At 47.2% G+C, this 19,040-nt stretch overlaps 1 long non-coding RNA gene across 7 annotated transcripts in view; it reads left to right on the forward strand.

Moving 5' to 3' along the window:
• LOC144231622 (uncharacterized) overlaps positions 1–19,040 on the forward strand; it is a 438,506-nt gene that overhangs the window by 127,322 nt on the left and 292,144 nt on the right. The window lies entirely within an intron of this gene.

The raw sequence follows: 19,040 nt of genomic DNA on the forward strand, positions 1-19,040 counted from the left end.
GCCGGTAGCTCAGGCTCTGGTTTGGGTAGAATGGGTGCAGTTGGGTAGGTGGGAGCCTTTGTGTGACTAGGAGGCTCTTGAGGCAGGTACGATGGGGGGAGGCATGCAGGGGAAGGAGGAGGGGCTTCCTAACCTTAACCTAGTATTTACTCGGGTCAGGGATTGTGTTGCCCAGTCCTGGAATCAAACCCGAGCCTAAGAGGCAGGTGTCATCATCTCCCCATGACAACTGCAGACCTAAGGCTCTAAATGTTCCGTGATTTGTCCCAGAGCATACAACCGAGAGGCAGATGGGACCCATACAACAGATACTACCAGTACTGGCGTAAATACATACATGGAGCTCTGGAGCCTGGAGGAGAGGTGCCCGACCTAATCATAAATGCATGGCCCCTGCTCTGGGAGTGTTTTCTCCCCTTTGTCTGCTGGAGAGCACCTGCTTATCCTTGAAAAGTCAACTCAAGCTTCACTGTCACCTTGAAGGGTTTTATTCCATCCTTAGGTAGATTCAGGTGTGAATTCCCCTGCACATATTTCAGACACTGCCCTTACTTACTTACCATATTTCTGTAATCATCTGTTTCTGTGTGTCTTCTGCCCTCAAGACCATGAGGCTCACCAGACAGGGCAGAATGGACATTTCCACATCTCCAGGACCCGCCACAGAGAAATCATCACTAATGATGGCTGACAGTCCTTGAGCACACCCACGTGCTACGCAGCCTCAGTGTGGCATCTCATTGTTGAGGGAGGTAGTCAAATAATTTATTTTATTTTCCTTGAAAGGTAGATTTATCAGAGTTTGTTACTCTCTTGGCTGCTTTGGGTCTATTTTCCCAGGCACATGGTATCCCTTTCAATATGTGGTTTTAAATATTTTTTTAAGTGAAAGTTTTTATGACTTCTAATTTTTTTCTGATCCTTATCTACTCAGATTTTTTTGTACAGCTTTATTAGCAGTATAATTGATACCCCCAATGCTACATATATTTAATCCATAGAATTTGATGATTTTAGACATATGCGTAACCTGTGGTTCTAATCACCACAATCAGATAGCATCTCATTTAATCATTGTGCAACTCAATCAATAGATTTTTCTTATGCTTGTTACAGTGATGTGCAGAAGCCCAGAAATTGTAGTGGCTTAACAAAGAATGTGCTCATTTGTCACTCAAACAAAGTCCACAAGAAATTCCTGAGTGGCAGGCTGGGGGGTCCTGTGGTAGATGATACTAGTGCCCCACTCCGTGCCCGTTCCCCCAGCTGCTGTGTTGGTGGCTGGTGGCTCCCCGCTGCACCCCCTTCTCCAGAAAATAGACTTCTGCTGAATGGCGGGAGGAAGGGAGAAGAGGCTCCCTTGCCCAGGAGGGAGTTTACATCCTCTACCTCCTGGATGCTGGTGGCGGCCTTCAGTGGATGACAAGTACAAAGGCCAGCACCCCACTCCGTCCTGCCTTGAGGTAGAACCAGCCCTGGGATGTAGTTCAGGTGGTCAGGCCAAAGCTAGTCACCTGCTGAAATCGCATCCTTGCTTCGCTCCCATCCCTGGCCTGGCCTGCTCTTCCCCCCTCCCTTCCCCTAAGACCCTTCATCAAAGGCTCCCGTTCACTTCAGTCCCCATCCCAGGTCCTGCCCCAAGGGAACGTAGCTCCAGACAGCTCCGTGGTGCATGGGGTTAACCAGGAATTCCAGCTGATGGTGCTTCCAAACCACCCTCCCCCCCGGGTAACCATCCCACCAGCAGACCAGGAGAGAGAGGAGGATGGTGAAGGAGGGAGTGTGAGTCAGGCCTGGAAGTGGTACCCACTGCTTCTTTCCCACATTCTGTTGGCCAATACTTAGTCACAGCCACACCTAACAGCACGGGGGCTGTGAACAGTCTAGCTGTGTGCCAGGAGAAGAGGAGACTGGGTTTGTGACCAGCTAAGCCAGTTCTGTAATGATACTTCCTCTTAAAGATGAGAAACTGAGGTTTAGAGTTTGCAGGTAACACCCAGGGTCACAAAGTCAAGACTGAAAACACAGTCTGACGCCAGAATCTTGGACCGCACCTCTGCATCACCACCCGCAGTGAAAGTGCTCGGAAGGTTGTCGGTGATGAAAGATGCTGAGGTTCCTATTTGTGGCAGGTCCCTCGTCCCCTGGCTGTATGGGCAGAGCTTTATGTCACTGGTACATGGAATTCACCCTGGCTTGGCCGAGATAGTCCTCCTTTGAATTAAAGTAAATTATGTTAAAATGCTCCTCCTGTACTTCTTTGCAGGGACCGCTTGCACCAAATGTTTCCAGATTTCAAAGCTGGAGGCACAAGACACGTGTAGAGATGGCAGTGAGGGCTTTAACATGGCACTGTTTACTCTCCCTTCAGGGCTTTGAACTTCCCGTGGGGACCTTCCCAAGGCTCAAACTTCTGGCCCTGAATCTCACTCTCCTCTCATGCTCGGCTCCTGGTGGCTCACTCCCCTCCAGCCAAACTATCTTTTTTTCCTAAGTGAGAAAGCAGAGGGTTTTTAGAACAGAGTAGACATGAGGTTGCCTAGATTCTCATTCTGTCTCTGTCACTTCATATCTGTGTGACTTTGAACTTTGAACCTGTGTTCCACTTCCTAATCTTTCAAATGGGGATAGTAATCCCTGTCTCATAGGGTTTGTGGTGAGGATTAAATCCGTGTCTATTTCCCCTAACGGTGCCTCTGCATATTAGGCTTATATGCGCTCACCATTATACTTGTTATGCTTTGCTGAGACTCTTCCCAGCTTGGGGCTGAACTGTAGGGAGGACTCTCTCTAGCCTTTACAGCCTTACGCCCCCTACAGGCTTCAGGCTCACTGTTCCATGGTGGGGGGGTGGGCGTGGCTTTCGTGAAACCCTCTGGGCTCCTCTAATCTTTGGCAAGGCTGGAATTAAGGTGAAATGGATGACGTATCTTGCTTTGGGTGCAAAATACAAGTAAATGCCCTCCCCCCACCCCACAAACCCCCTCAGTGATCAAGTTCTAATTCAACATTTCAAAGTATCAAAATTAATGCAAAAGAATGATGAACACAATAACAGTCTTAAGTAACACATCCTAAATAAACACCTATTCTGTCCTGAGACAACTCAGTGCCTGAGGCCAGAAGGAAAATGTGTGCTCCGGAAGCAATCTCCCCGCCTCCACCTTCAACAATTTCTCTGACCAAGTGGCGATCTTCTATGATTTCTGAGTTAAACTGATGTAAAATGATGTGTTCTGTTTTGAAATAAAAAATATTTAAACATAAAATAGAGTTTTAATACACCTTAAATTTTTTTTCAATGTTTTCTAGTGCTTGAATGTTTTGGGGGGGAAAATAGTCTATTAAAATGTGTAAAAAACATGTATGTAAACATTTTTCCTCCTTCAGCTCCAACAGGGCTTGGCTGGGCACGGTCTATGTTTAAATTTTGGATGTATTGTTCATCATGCCTGTTTTTGCAGTAATTTTGATTTGGAAAATGTTTCCTTAAATTTTCCCCTTGCCTCTTTTGGGGTCACTTTCTTAAATTTTGCACCTTGAGTGAGTGCCTCACTGGCCTCGCCCCAATTCTGGCCCTGATCTTGGCTGCCCCCAATCAAAAACTCCAGTGAAATGTTGTACCTCTGCTTGTTAGAGTCACCTGCAAACTCCCCGAGGGCAGGGAGAAGGCCTGTGTTGCTCTCCACCCAGTGTCCTCTGCTTCCACTCTGCAGACGCCCTCAGGTAGGCAAAAATATTTGCTGAACGAGTGAATGCAGAGATTTCTGGATCTGCTCTGTAGTTTGAGCTCATTTCTTCACGCTGCCTAGTTAAGTAAGCATTTAGGGAACATTTCTTGTGGTCAAGCAGCTCCTTTGAGGCCATAGAGATGCTGGAGACAGGGTCTTTGTTCTCAGCAAGCTTGGCTGGTGTGAAGACTGACCCACAAGCAGTTATGTTTCCTAGGGGAAGTATTGACAGAGGTCATGGTGGGGCCCTGAGGGGGCAGAAGAGGGGTACAGCTCACCCTGGAGGCTCAGGGAAAAGTCAGCTCAGAGATGCCATCTGACCCAAGTCATAGAGGAGCAGGAGGGGATAGACAGGGGGACAAGAAGGGAAGCAGAGTTTTAGGGCAGAGAGCACAGCATGTGCAAAGGCCCAGGGACAGGAAATAGCATCTTACATATATCCAGGGGCTCCTAGCATGGTTTGGTTCCTCTTGGAGCATGGAAAAAAGTGCTAGAGATTTGTTGGGACAGCTTTGTGGAAATGGGCTAGGCTGCCAGCATCTTTAAGTTTTCTGGGGGTGGGGGGATGGGGAACGCAGTTTAACTCTTCACCAAAAGGGGATAAAACAGGATTCCACAGATTGTTCTGGTGCAGGCATGCCTGCTTGTTTCCCCGAGAGGGTTAATCACAGGGCCAGATGTCTGGAAGCTGCAGGGAGTTATTTGTTATGCAGAATAGAAAGGCTGAAGCTCAAGCTCAGTGGAAGCCAGAGTGCATATACCACTCCCCAACCCCAAACTCAGCTCCAGCCGATTCAACATGTGTCCCTTGTCTCTTTGATAGGCATCCAAGATTGTCACCTGCCGCTAGACTGTCACTCAAACCAAGTAGGGGTTTCAGAGCCTCGATCTCCCTCTCCAAGTAATCTCAGCCAGGCCCTAACACCAGATACAGTGCCATGACTGGCCCGAGTCACGTCTGTCTGTTAGAACTCTCTGGTCCAAAGTCACAGTTGAAGCAGTGGATACCACCCCTTTGCCAAACAATTGTCAGTCCCCGCCATGGGCTTGGAGAGCTTATCACCAAGAGCCTGGTGGGGCTTCCTGTCATAACTTTGCATAGGGTGTGGGCTTATCTTTCGGGAGGCTTTGGAGTCAGGAGTTGAATTGCAAACCCTCCCCTGCGGCCCATTTCATCCTGAGATGAGCGACGTAGCTTGCAGGGAGATGAAAAGTGCCCTGCCTGTGTTGTTAAGGTTTGCATTATCAGTTCCTCAAGACTGTATCAAAAAGACATTGGTGGTGGCATTTGACCCCAAGGGGGAAATCTGGGCCATCTAATGGCAATCAGTGGCACTTTTATCTGCATCTGTTGAGCATACACTTCTCAAGGCAGCAGCTTCCCACCAATAGTCTGGTTTCAGCCATCAGAACTAGACCAAAGATGTCCCGAAGACATCTTGCCGGGGAAGCAAGGTTTGGTCACAGCGGCCGGGCTAAGAGGAATCCAGCTGGTGGAGGAGAAGCAGGTCTTCTTCCCTATTGACCCCACAGAAGCCTCCTCTAAAGGCGGAGGTATCCTGTTCATTCTGGCTGCGTGACTTTTGGTGGTTAGTTAATCACTCTGAGCCTCAGTTTCCTTCCACTCAGCCTCAGGACTGATAGCACATGCAGACAGCCCGGGACACAGCAGGTTTTTGGTCTGGGTCTGGTGACTTCAGCACCTGGTCCTCTCGTCCCCGCTCTGGTCTCCCATTCTCTGGTCAAGAGAAAGTACAGGTATCACAGAGGAAGTCACTGATTGGCACTCATATTCTCACCGCAAATATGAGGCTCCAGAGTTGGGTTCTTCTCATGACATTTTTCTTTCTTTTCAAACTGATCAGACTTTTATGTGTGTAATTTATTTCACATTTATTATTCAGTTCAAATACTAATTTATTTTGTTTTCTGGAACTTTGGGGAAGGAAGAGTAAGTGGATTCAGGCTCAGTTTGGCTTCTGGCTCACAGACTATAGCCAGCATTGTGTGAGGTCCTCCGTGAAACTGGAATCTGCCGGCCAGAGCTCTTGACTGCTAGTGATTGGCCCCTGACTCCATCTCTGGCGACAGGGACCCATCCCTCATCTCTTGGGGTTGATGATGCACTGGTGTTTACCTCCTGTGCCAACTGGCAAGATAATCTTGGGCCAATTCTCTCATGTCCTCAGTTTCCCCTTCTGTAAAATGAAGAACTTGTATTTTTCAATGTCCCTTTCTCCTTCTACTTAGTTGTCTGTACATGCTGCTTTAGCCAGCCAGTGTTGACAGTTGGTGCCGAGTGTGTCTCAGGCCTGTGTTCATATTGTTCATCTGAATTTCTACCCCCCCCATCTGCCCACTAACCCAGCACCCTACTTCTTTGCCTCCTTCAAGATGATGACACATCAGAGTTATGATGTTTTCGTTGGGCTCAAATCTTAGCTTTGACTCTTACAGATGGTGTGGTGTTGGGAGAATGTACTTACTTCCTTACTCTGGACCTCAGTTTCTTCAGCTGTAAAAGGGAAAGCAGCCCCAGACAAAACAAAAACAAGTGAGTTTTGCCCTGGTCTGAGAACACTTTACTGATGGAGATTCAAATTCGAATTTCATATAATTTTTACATGTCAGAAAATATTATTATTCTTTTAATTGTCTTGGCCATTTAAAGATGTAAAAACCATTCTTAGCTTGTGGGCTGTACCAGAACAGGTGGTGGGCCAGATTTGGCCTGGGGACCACAGTTTGCTGCCCCTGTTCTAGTCTTTACCCCCTTCCCTTGGCCCTGACCCTGAGGCTGCAGAAGCTGAGTCTGTCCCTTGAGAATCATCAGAGGGTAGCCGTTGAGGCCGGAGGAAGGCAAGAAGCGTTCTCAGCCCCGTTGGTGCAGCTCTGGCCCCTCGCTGGTAACTGTGCAGGAGAGCTGCCTTGGGGGCTGACTCCCTCTCAGTCTCAGCTCGTACCTGGCTACTTACTGTCATGTCTGGTGATTATGCCAACAACTGGCTTGTCCACAGAGCCTCATTTATGTAGGCCCCCTGCCCATCAAGAAGCAAATCTCCAAGGTGAGGGGACCATTAGTTTGACTATTAGGCCTATAAAAGTTCATGTTTCTGAAGAAAAATTTGCATAGACAGTGTATATATACATCACTCAGAATTATACTTTCTCCCTTCCCATCACCCGCTCCCCGAAAGCATGGAACTTAATGGTTAGAAAAAAAAAAAAAGACTCAAACCTTGTTTCAGTATTAAAATGTAACTTCCCAAGAAGATTCCATCATCGATATTATCTCCTTACTGTCCTGAGATGCATGAAGGCAAGACTTCGTGTGCCTTTCCAGGAAGGGAGGGGGATACAAAGGGCTCAGGTCTGTCACTGTGATTTCCGCTAGGAATTCTTCTTGGCACTTGAAGGCAAGGGATTGACAGGGACAATGAGCTCATGGCCCAGCTGGCAAAATCCAATTAAGCTCATTAACAGGACGACCTTGCCCTGGGTCAGCTCTGCAGCAGGACCTTGGAAGAGGAGGTGGTGCCTTCCGGTGCCCAGGGCATCTGATTCCCTGTTGGCATCTATCGCACTAAGTGTAGGGCCTTTCCAGGTGGGGCAGGGCTGTCCTTGCCCAGAGTCTGCGCTGCATTAGCTAGAACTGGCATGACCAAGTGTTCTGGCTTACCCAGGACGAGGCAGGAAGTTCCCTGAAAAAACTTAGGAGGGTCTGGGGCAAACAGGGACAAGTCAGTCACCCTTTATGATGCCTTGGGTATAACAAAACCTATAGTGACCTTGAGACAGTGTGAGTAATCCTTTACCCTGGGCCTTTAGAATAGGTAGCATCAAACTTTCTGGAAAGACCAGATAGTGGTTCAGGCCTTGTGAGCCACGGTATCTCTGTCACAATCACTTAACGCAGCCGCCGTGTGTGAAAATAGTCACAGTCAATATGTAAATGGATGAGTGTGACCACATCTCAATAAAATGTTATCCGTAAGTACAAGCTGGATTTGGCCCACGGGCTATAGTTTGCCAGCCCTTGCTGTAGAAGGCATTTGTCTTTCCTACGCCTCCCTCAATGCCACACACAAGCACCTCAGTAACTTTGTGTAGGAAGCAGGATACCCCAGCGGTGACGGAGGGCCTGGACTTTGGAGTGACACTCAGCTGGAATCTCGGCTTTGCCACCTGCTACCTGAGTGACCTTGAACAGGGCTTTACAGCTCCGAGCTGTTTTCTCCCTACAAAGGAGAGGTAGATAATAAGAATAGCATCTGCCTTCCCAAACTGGAGGGAAGTGGCTACGGACCCCAGCTGTCTGTGGGAGAAGTGTCAGAGAAAACGTGGATCTGGAGAGGTGACAAGGATACCCGGCATGCAGCAACTTCACACGCGGCTCTGAGCTAGTTGCTGGAGACAAAGCACCCAATAAAATGGCACACGGCTCCTCTTTTCCTCATGGACATTTATAGTCGAGTGGAATATGGAGATGGGTAAATAGGCAATTGCAATAAATAGGATTAAATTCCAGAGAGTGAGAAAGCAAGAAAGGAGGGGGCTTCCAACTCTTTTTAGTGGGAAGAAAATTTCAGCGAGAAAAATAATTCTCTTAAATGACCTTGAGAGAGCTGAGAAGAGCAGCTGGGGGGCGGGTTTCTGGGTCTGAGGGGCACAGGTGGCTTCTCCTTGGGTGTGAGCCTGGGTGAGGCTGTTTGCTGCAGGGGTGTGGGCTCAGGATGTGTGTGTGGAGGTGTGTTTGTATGTCTCTCAATGGGTAATTTGTGGGTGTGTGGCTGTCTGATGACAGATGAAGGGTGGCTCTGATGTAACAAGAGACATGTTTGCATCTGGGACTTGAAGAAACAGAGAACTCAGGCTGGAAGGGTCTTCAAGATTGTCTGTTCTGGTTCCTTATCCTCTCCTCCTTCTGCAGGCAGCTAAGTGGAGGATGAGTCCCAAGCCTGTAAGCTGGGTGGTCTTTTAACTTGTCACCCAAACGTGCTGCCCAGAATCAAGGTCAACGAGATTCTGAGTGCACTTGGCAGTTGAGTTCAGATGGTGCTTGCTGGCCTCTCTCCATCCTGGGTGACAGAGAAGTCACATGAGCAGGCTGCTGAACGAGGCATAGGGCCAGGCACTGCTCTCAGTAAGGGTAGTTGAATTTGAACCTACATTTTGTTTATGTTTCATTGAAAGCCAATTCAAAACCTGCCGTTTAAAAACTTCAATTTATAAAAATTCTTCCATTTCCCTTTCAATCAGTAAAAACCCTAATTTAAAACTGCATAAGGTGGGATGCCTTTGTGGCTCAGTTGGCTAAGCATCCAACTCTCGATTTAGGCTCAGGTCATGCTCTCACGGTTCATGGGTTGAAGCCCCGCATCAGTCTCTGCACTGAAAGTGTGCAGCCATCTTGGGATTCTGTCTCCCTCTCTCTTCTGGGCTTGCTCTCTATCTCTCTCTCAAAATAAGTAAAAATAAACTTAAGAAAACCCCTGCATATGTGAGGGGCATGATTTCAGGGGAGATGCTAGTATGTTCCAAGATGTCCTTAATGTGTTTCAAGTATGAGTTGGTTATAAAAATCTTGGAAGAGTTTCAGGTCCTTTGCCCAAAATCAAGTTTGTTTTGTCAACAAAAGGCATGCAGGTTTCTGGTTACAGTCCTATATGTCAAAGGACAGGCATGGTACTTAGTGACATCCTGGCCCCTTCATGCCCCACCTGTGATGTGGCATGCACAGGACCTTCTCAGCCGGCCTCAGTTTCTCTGTCCTGCACAATGTCTGAGTCAGTACCAAGTGTGGGAACCTCATCTCTCAGACGAGGTGGTGCCGAGCATGAAGCCATTGATCCGTGGCTGGCAGAGGTTGGTTTGTGTTTGCATCTGGGAGATACCACCTGGGCTTGTCCTGAAATCAGCCAAGTCCAAGAGGTTGCTAAGTTGCTTTGGAAATGCTTTATTAAAAAAATATTTTCAAGCTATGAGCAATGCATAATCGTTGCTGAAAAATGAAAACAAAACATAGCACATAATGTAATGGGAGATGAAAATCACCATTCAAGGGGCACCTGGGCCACTCAGTCGGTTGAATGTTGAACTCTGGATCTCGGTTCAGGTCATGATCTAATGGTTTGGAGGGTCAAGCCCAACATTGGGCTCTACACTGACAGCACGGAGCCTGTTTGGGATTTTCTCTGTCTCTCTGTGTCTCTCTCTCTCAAAATAAATAAATAAACTTAAAAAAATCACCATTCAAAGACAGCTACTTCAAAGACTTTAGCATGTGTATTTCCAGACATTTTCCTGTATGTGGTGTGAATCCATTTTTGGAATGAAATTGAGATCATGATGTAAAGCTCACGTGAAACTGAGCAAATGACTTAGCCTTCCTGAACTTTAGCTTTTTGTTTGTTTGTTCTTGTGTTTTGGTTTTAGCTTTCAGCGAGGCAGTAGTGATGATACCTAGGGTGCTGTTATCTGCTGTCAGGACCCTGCTACCATGCTGTGTGAAGGTCAAGGAACATGGAGAAGCATGTGGAGCATTAGCTCCTGGCCTGGCTGAGCCCAGCCTTCACACCCTCCCAGCCCTGGCACCAGCCATATGCGCGCGCGAGAGCCAAGTGATTCTAGTTCTCAGCCATCAGAGTCACCCTTAGTGACTGTAGTCATCCCAGATGTGGCTCTGTGCACAGTGGGGCAGAGATAAGCCATCCCTGGCATGGCCCGTCACAGTAGGGATGACCCACAGAAGCAGGTGGCTTCCCACTACATCTTCCATTTGGAGTGGTTTGTTTTGCCGTGAGAGAATCAAGAGCCAGAATACAAAATGATTACATTTGAGAAACACTTCAGAGAAGCCCCTCTCGCCTCAAGTTCCATGCTTGAAAGAACTTTCCATGTTTCCTGCCTTGACAGGTGCAGCCTGGCTTGTGCTGTTGGAAGTTCTTTGCCAACCTCACAAGACTGCACCCAAAGGCTACTTCATTCCAGCTGATTTTTCTCAGCTCACTGAAATTCTCCTCTCCCTTGGCTCCCAGGTTCGTATCTCCCTCACGACCTCTCTTTCTTTACCGGGTGGTCTTCAGCAGTTTCCTTCTCTTCTCAGTCTATGTATTATCCTTGGATAGTCTTTTTCCATCACTGTGGATTCCTCAATGCGCATAAAAACATCTCTGGTCACCTCAGTGCTTCAGACTTTCTGGAACAATTTTTGGGTTCTTTTTATGTCAGTATTAGGTATTCAAACCTCAGCTTGTGAACTCAAGCAGATCTGGGCCCAAGTTGTGACAGGCCACTTAATAGATGTGTGTCATTGAGAAGCTTACTTCACTTCTCTGAGCTCCCATTTTTCTTCTATAAAATGGGGATACTGATGTCCTGCTCTCACAAAGCAGGAGAATGTTGTAGTAGTTTAAAGTGTAACTATTATTATGAATAGTCATTTTAAGCCGTTACTTTTGCTCATCATAATACATGCATATTTTATTTTATTATTTTATTTTTTAAGTGTTTTATTTATTTCTAGGAGAGAGAGAGAGACAGCGTGAACAGGGGAGGGTCAGAGAGAGAGGGAGTCACAGACTCTGAAACAGGCTCCAGGCTCTGAGCTGGCAGTCAGCACAGAGCCCGACGCGGGGCTCGAACCCACGAACCACGAGATCATGACCTAAGCGAAAGTTGGACGCTTAACCGACTAAGCCACCCAGGTGCCCCAATACATGCATATTTTAGAATGTCTGGAAAATTCTGGAAAGTATTTGTCATTTAAGGCTAAGCACTGCTAACGTGCAAGTGTATTCCATTTGTCTTGTATTTTTGTATTGTGTGTTGTGTGTGTGTGTGTGTGTGTATGTGTGTGTTTGTGTATGTGTTGAAGAAACAAGCGTTCTCTCAATGGCTTGCTCTTTCCCCAGCATCTCAAGGTAGAAGGCTCGCTGTCATCCTTTTCCTTCTCTCTCACAATCTCATCCAATAAGTCACTCAGTTCTGCTAATTGCAGCCCCAGATTTTTTTCTCAGACACAATGTCCTTCCTGCACCGTCACCCTCAAACCTGAGGTTTCAGCTTTCAGGCTCCTTCCCTGCTTTTTTGTTCCATGTTCAGGCAGCCAGTTTCCTCCAACAACAAAGCGCCCACCCCTTGCTGAAAGCACTTGCACGGCTTTCCTTTGCTTCTGGCGCACGCCTGCCCCTTCCTCTTCAGCCTCCTCTCCTGTCTCCCCTGTACCCGCTCTGGCCACATTTCCTGGAATGCCTGAGCCCTTGTTCTGTCTGCCTCAACTATTTCTCTAGCTTCGTTGTCTTGGAAAACTCATGTTCACCCCTTATGCTTCAGCCAGATGCCAACTCCTTTAGGGACTCCCCCATTTCCCCAAACCCTGACACTCAGCCTGCGTTCCTGCTTCCTCTGAATACCCCAACCCTCAGTACTTTGCTCCCACCATGGCTAGAACCCTGATCATATGGTTCGGTAAGGTGTTGGGTTGTTTGTTCTCTGTGAATTCCTCGGAAGAACTGCATCTCCAGCACCTGGGACCACGCTTGCACACTGGAGATGTTCAGTAAATATTTGTGGAATAGACCGATTGCGGGATGGTGTGGTGTGGTGTATGAAAGAGAGCAAAGGATTCTATGGAGAACGCCTGAATTTGTGATTTGGCTTTTCCATTGTTTTAGTTGCACAGCTTCGAGCACGTGATATTTTGGAGCCTTGAGTGTGTGTGTGTGTGTGTGTGTGTGAGTTTTGTGTTGTTTTTTTGTTTGTTTGTTTGTTTGTTTATAGCAGGGTTGTTGAGATGCTCCAGTGAGATAATGGAAGCAAAGTGCTTTGGAACATAAAAATGAAAGGCTATGCAAGCATTCTTTATACGGCTATTTCTAACTGAAAACTAAGTAGCAGGTGAGTTTTAGTCTGGTCTTCCTCAATGACCAAGGCCTGTGCATGGGGTCTTGGTTGAGGATGGGAGGTCCCCTGTGTAATCCCAGGGGCTGGGTGCCTTCAGGCACGCCGTCTCCCAGTTCCCCTTTGGGTCAGGTTTGCATATTTCTGGCCACGCCCACCCCGTGGGTTTGTTGGGAAGCCCAGATGAGATAATGCATGCTAACTAAGCATGCCTTGTGGTTACAGTGTCTGGAAAAGGTGCTGGAGCTTCACAGATGAATGGTGCCCCTTCCAGGGAGCCTGGCAACTTCCTGGGAGGCCCATATTCTTGGCACTTGCCTGAGATTTCTAGTCCCAACTCTATAGAGTCTCATTTGATTGATGCCACGTCTTCTGGCTGCTAATGAAGCCGCAGGCTAGTTCCTGCTTTTGATTCTGTCCCAGTGCTGGGGTGGCTTGGTACCAAGGCATACTTCCCTGAGGAGCTCGCTGTTGAATTACTGTTCACCCTATATCTAGGAGAGCATAAACCCTACTTCCTTACTCACTGATGTGCTCGTAGATTCCATTTCAGAGAGTCTTTCGCTAACCTCCCAGACAGGGCGAGACACTTGCATCGCTTCTGATCTCATATTCTTGCTCATTAACTTTGTAATTTTATCACAGTTATTGTGATACTGATGTGTTTGTTAACAGTCTCTCTTCTGAACCATATCTGATTCACGGCCATTTCCTTTCTGCCTAACACAGTGCCTGGCACATAGACATTATCAATAAATATTTGTTAAGCTAAGAAGTGAAAGTCCCCTGTACGTGCATTGCCCACTTCTTTTCTTCTTCTTCTTCTCTCCTCCTCCTCCTCCTCCTCCTCCTTCTTCTTCTTTAGAAGTGTAATTACTGCTTGGCAGTTTTTTAAATGTTTATGTTTGAGAGAGAGAGAGAGACAGAGAGACAGAGAGAGAGGGAGCACATGCATGAGTAGGGGAGGGGCAGAGAGAGAGAGAGGGACAGAGGATCTGATGCGGGCTCCAGGCTCTGTGCTGACAGCAGAGAGCCTGATGAAGCTCTTGAACTCATGAACCATGAGATCATGACCTGAGTTGAAGTCGGATGCTTAACCAACTGAGCCCCCCAGGCATCCTGCATTGCCTATTTCTACTTTGGTTTATTTCTGCCTTTAGCCAGCCAGAAATGTATCTTCCTTCTCTCTGTCTCTATCTGTGTCTCTGTGTCTCTGTCTCTCCCTCTCTCACAACACACCTATTAAGTGATATAATGCATGCAAAGCAATGAGCCCAGCACCAGGCACAGGAAAAGTGGTAAGTACCCACATTGGTCCTGGAGTCATGTAGATGTGGCTGAAACCTTGAACTTGGCACGGCCCCTCATCATCCTTAGGACCCTGGGGACTTTACCTAAACTGTCGAAGCCTGGATTTCCACATACCTAAAAATGGGATAAAAGTAACCCCATGTGTCCGGGTGGGTGCGGCCTGGAGCAGGTAAAGGCTAGAACAATGCCAGCTGCCCATTGTCGGTGGTCCTTCCTAAAGAAGGGTGTGTTGCATTTCTCTCTCACGCCCCAGTGCAGGAGGAGGAAAGATTTCCCCAGCATTCCTCGGCCTCCTTCCTCTCTCCATCACTCTGCGGAGGCTCATGCTCTTCCCTGACATCCGCGCACGTCAGTGAGTGCGGCAGGGAGAAATCACTGTGCGTGAGCCTAATTGAGACGAGTCTGTTGGCGGTGGCCCACGTGTGCAGGTGCCTTAATAGAACTGCCAAATGGCTTCTGGGGTTTAATGATCCTCCCTGGGGTAATCTAGGCCAGCATCGATCGGCATCCTTGGGAGTTGTCCCTTGCAGCCTAACCAGCCACCTGTCGCTCAGAACCCGAGCTAAAGTCTCTGCCACAGACCCAGCATGGAAGTGGGAAGGTGCTGATCTTGGTGTTTGATGAGTGGAATTATTACTCTAGAAAGGCTCGAGCTCGGGAACTGGAGGTGCAGCCGAGAAGAGAACCCTGTCATGATTAAATATTCATTGAACAGTCACACCGTTTGTGTTGGAAAATGACAGCGATACTGCATGAAGTAAAATGGGCACAGAGGCTCTGGGGGGGACCAAGGGAATCTTGCTTTCCTCCTGTCCCCAGTCCCCAACCCTTTCATCGGATGAATATATTTCTCCCTGAGCTAAAATATTCTTGCTGTCTGAAGCAACTTTTCCAAAGGCTAGCTCCTGACTTTTCAAATTCTATCCAAGTGACAGCTGCAGGCTCTTTGGGTTTCAATAAGCTGAGTTCACAGGATATAAGGACTGGCTGAGGGAAGAGGCAGGGCTGAGGCTTCCTGCTAGCAGAGGGACAGGCCTTACGGTGTGGCTTCCATTCTGCCACCGCTTCCCTGCTAAGGTCACTGGTGGTCTCCCACAGGGCATGGCATCCCTATGCCCTCTCCTGAGTTCTGAGCATTTGAAAAATTTTTTGAACATTTATTTATTTTTGAGAGACAGAGACAGAGCATGAGCAGGGGAGGGGCAGAGAGAGAGGGAGACACAGAATCCAAAGCAGGCTCCAGGCTCTAAGCTGTCAGCACAGAGCCCGATGCAGGACTCGAACTCACAAACTGTGAGGTCTTGACCTGAGCTGAAGTCAGATGCTTAACTGACTGAGCCACCCAGGCGCCCCTGAGTATTTGGCACCATGGCTCCAGAGGTTGGAGACTCCCTCTTCTAAGGCTTCTGGGACACCACTTCCACTTGGTTCTTCTAGCTCTCTGCAGAATTTGCCCTTATTTTGCTGACTCTCCACCCAGATGCTCCCCATAAATTCTGTGTTTCTGTCTCTCTTGGCTCCAAACATTCTCCCTGGATGATCTCATTTATCTCCTGGGTCATAATCAGTAATTGTAGTAGGTGGAGTGATGACCCCACAAAGATGTGCCCGTCTTAATCCCTATGTATGGCTGTGTAACCTTGCCTGGAAAGAGGGAGTTTGAAGATGTGGGTAATGTAAGGATCACGAGACGGAGCCATTACCCTGCATTATTACTGAGCCCATAGTAATCACAGGGTCTTCATAAGAAGGAGGCAGGAGTGTTAGGGTCTCATAGAAATCCATGTGACAGCAGAGACAAGGGACATAAAGAGATTGGAAAATGCTGCACTGCAGGTTTTTGAGACAGAGGATGGGGCCAAGAACCAAAGGATGCAGGCAGCATCTGGAGACTGGAAAGGCAAGGAAGCAAAAGAGATTCTTCCCCAGAGTCTAGAAGGAACACAGTCCTGCTGATGTTTTGATTTTAGCTCCGTGGAACCCATTTTGGATTTCTAACCTTCAGAATTGTAAGATGATAACGTTTCTGTGGTTTTGAGCCAGTAAATTTGTGGCAATATGTTATACCAGCAATAGGAACCTAAAACAGTGATCTACAGAAGAGAAAAGAGCATGGTTTGAGGAGTGATTGGGTAAGTAACTGGATCATGGTTCAATCATATTGATGACTTCTTCCTCACAAATTGGACTCAAAGGAGAATTAAGTGATCATTCATTTACTCCACTTATTTGGTCCATTCACCAACATTTGCCACATGCAGACTGTGCACCTGGCATGGCGGGTCCTGCTGATACAAGACATCTCTGTCTTCAGAGCCACGGTGTCTAGAAGGGGATATAAGCATATGAGAAAGAGCACTATTGTTCTTCTGTAGTGCCTGGAGCCCAGCAGGCTCATGGCAAGGAGCTTTGGGGCATAGACAAAGAGAAGTCTGTGCAGGGGACAGTGGAGGCTCCCAGGAAAGTGGATACTTCTCCCGTGTTGTGAGGACACTTCAGAGAGGGTGATGTTTGAGCCATGTTTTGGAGGAAAAGGAGTGTGGGCATAGGGGGTAATGGCAGAGTGGTCTTTCCAGAAGAGAAAGCCCATTGAGAAGAGGCATCTGAGCATCCCAGAGTGTGGGGTCGATGGAGAGTTTTGAGTCATCCTCTATGGGTAGAGGGTTCAAGCCTGTGTCAGGAAAATGTACATGAGGGAAAGGGAAGAACCAAATCATAGAAGATCAGACCCTGGGTGTCCCAGCCAAGGAATTCAGACTTAAAAAAAGAAATTGTACTTTCTCAAGAAAATGGGAAGACAAGCCACAGAATGGGAGAAGATACTTGCAAAAGACGCCACTGATAAAAAGTTGGTATCCAAAATACACAAAGAGCCCTTAACATGTAATAACAAGAACCTGATTTAAAAATGGGCAAAAGATTTGTGCCCAAGGAAGATATACAGATGGCAACTAAGCATATGAAGAGATGTTTCATAGTCTTTGCCTTCAGGGAGTTGCTAATTAGAGCAACAACGAGGTGTTACTACTATGTATTGGGATGGCCCAAATCCAGAACCCTGGCAACAGCCAAGGCTGGTGAGGCTGTGGGGCAACCCGAGCTCTTTTTCATGGCTGGTGGGAATGCAGGATGGTACAGCCACTTTGGAAGACAGTTTGGCAGTTCCTCACAAAAATAAACGTGTTCTTGCTATATGATCCAACAACTGTGTTCCTTGGTATTTACACAGATGAGCTGAAAATGTATGTCCACACAAAAACCTGGCCGCGGATGTTTATAGTGTCTTTATTCATTTGTACCCAAACTCGGAAGCAACCAAGATGTCCTTCAATAGGTGGATGAGTAAAAAAAACCATGGTACATCCAGACAATAGAACATAATTCAGGGCTAAACTGAAATGAGACATCAGGCCACAAAAAGACATGGAAAATTCATATCTCTGAGTGAAAGAAGCCAACCTAAGAAGGCCACACACTGTTTGATCCCAGCTGTATGGCATTGTCAAGAGGCAAAACTGTGGGGAAAAGATAAAGATCAGTGGTTTCAAGGAGTTGAGGAGGGGAGGGATGAATAGACAGAACACAGAGGGTGTTTAGGGCAATCAGGCTGTTCTCTACGAAGTTATAATGGTAGATACATGTCATCATAGATTTTTCAAAACCCATAGAGTGAAACACCAAGAATGAACCCCAATGTAAACCATAGACTTTGGGTGAGAAGGAGGTGTCAGTGAAGTTTCCTCAGTTGTAACTAATGTGCCCTCCGATGTGCAATGTTGGTAATGGGAAGGCTCTATTATGATGGTGGTGGTGGTGGTGGTGAGAGACTATATTATTAACCTCATTTGACAAATGAGGAAACTGAATTTAGAAAATGGAAGAAACTTGCTCAAAGCTAAACGGGTGGCATATACTTCCCCATATGATGGAGGAGCAGAAGAGGCCCAGAGATGTCAATTAACTTGTCTTGGGTCACACAGCTATCAAGTAGGAGAGTTGAGACTCAAATCTAGCTTTTGAACACAGAAAAAGTCAGAACTTTTCTTAACTTGTTCTTAACTATGGCCTGGGATTGTCCTAACATATTGCTTCCCTCTATTGCATGAGGGGGGGAATTCCAGAAGGTGGAGGGGCTGAACATTATTGACGCAATGGGGAACACCCACCCACTCAATATTTCTGAGGCTTTTCGGATCCCAGATTCATCCCATCGCATTACCAGTGTTTAACTGTTCCTCTCCTCCGGTAGGCTGTAAAGTCAGTGAGGTCAGCCCTCACATGCCAGTTTCATGCTAGGCCCCAAGAGGACTTGCATGCTTCCATTCAGTCTTTTTGCACAGCTAGGCTTCCTTGTGTTTCCACCTTGGCCTTGCTGTGAGAACTTGCTTGACCCAGCCTGCTGAAGGAAAGGGAAACACACTCATGGAGCATGAGACCCATGGATGGGAATCAAGACACCATAAGGGATAGCCCTCCAGATGTGACAGTCACCTACCACTGCCTGCAGACACATGAGGAAGATAAGTGGTGATAAGAAGAAGCACCAAGCTGTGCCCAGTGAAAATTGCCGAGCTGCAGAACCATTAACTAAATAGATGGCCAGTGTTTTAGGTCACAGATTTTGGGTGGTTTGTTTCACGACATAGTTAATGTACACACAGGTGCTTAATAGGTATTTAATAAATGAAGGAAAGAAAAATAGATCCCATCCATCCTGAACTCAGGAACTGAATGTTCTCCTTGGTTCCTCACTGCAGGGAAGACAGCAGGGAAGCTGATCAGCAGAGTAGGCTGGTTGGGAAATTTTCTGGATGAGGAGACTGAGGCTCTGAGAGGCAACTTGCCCAGGTGACAGGCATGAGATAATGCAGCTGGGACCAAGACCTCAAAGTTGGCCACAAAACCCATGCTTGCCCCCTTACTTGCTTATTTTGGTTATTTGCAGCTTCCACAGAAGGAAAGGATAAATTCAAGTTGTAGCTGCAAGTGTAGTCCACAAACCTCTCATGAAGAGTAAGTGCTTGAGCCTCATTTTACAAACGCTGAAACCAAACATTTTGTGCTAGACTGCGATGCGTGATGGTGTCTCATGTAAGA

Source organism: Crocuta crocuta, unplaced genomic scaffold (assembly GCF_008692635.1).
Source record: "Crocuta crocuta isolate KB4526 unplaced genomic scaffold, BGI_CrCroc_1.0 scaffold260, whole genome shotgun sequence".
NCBI lineage: Eukaryota > Metazoa > Chordata > Mammalia > Carnivora > Hyaenidae > Crocuta > Crocuta crocuta.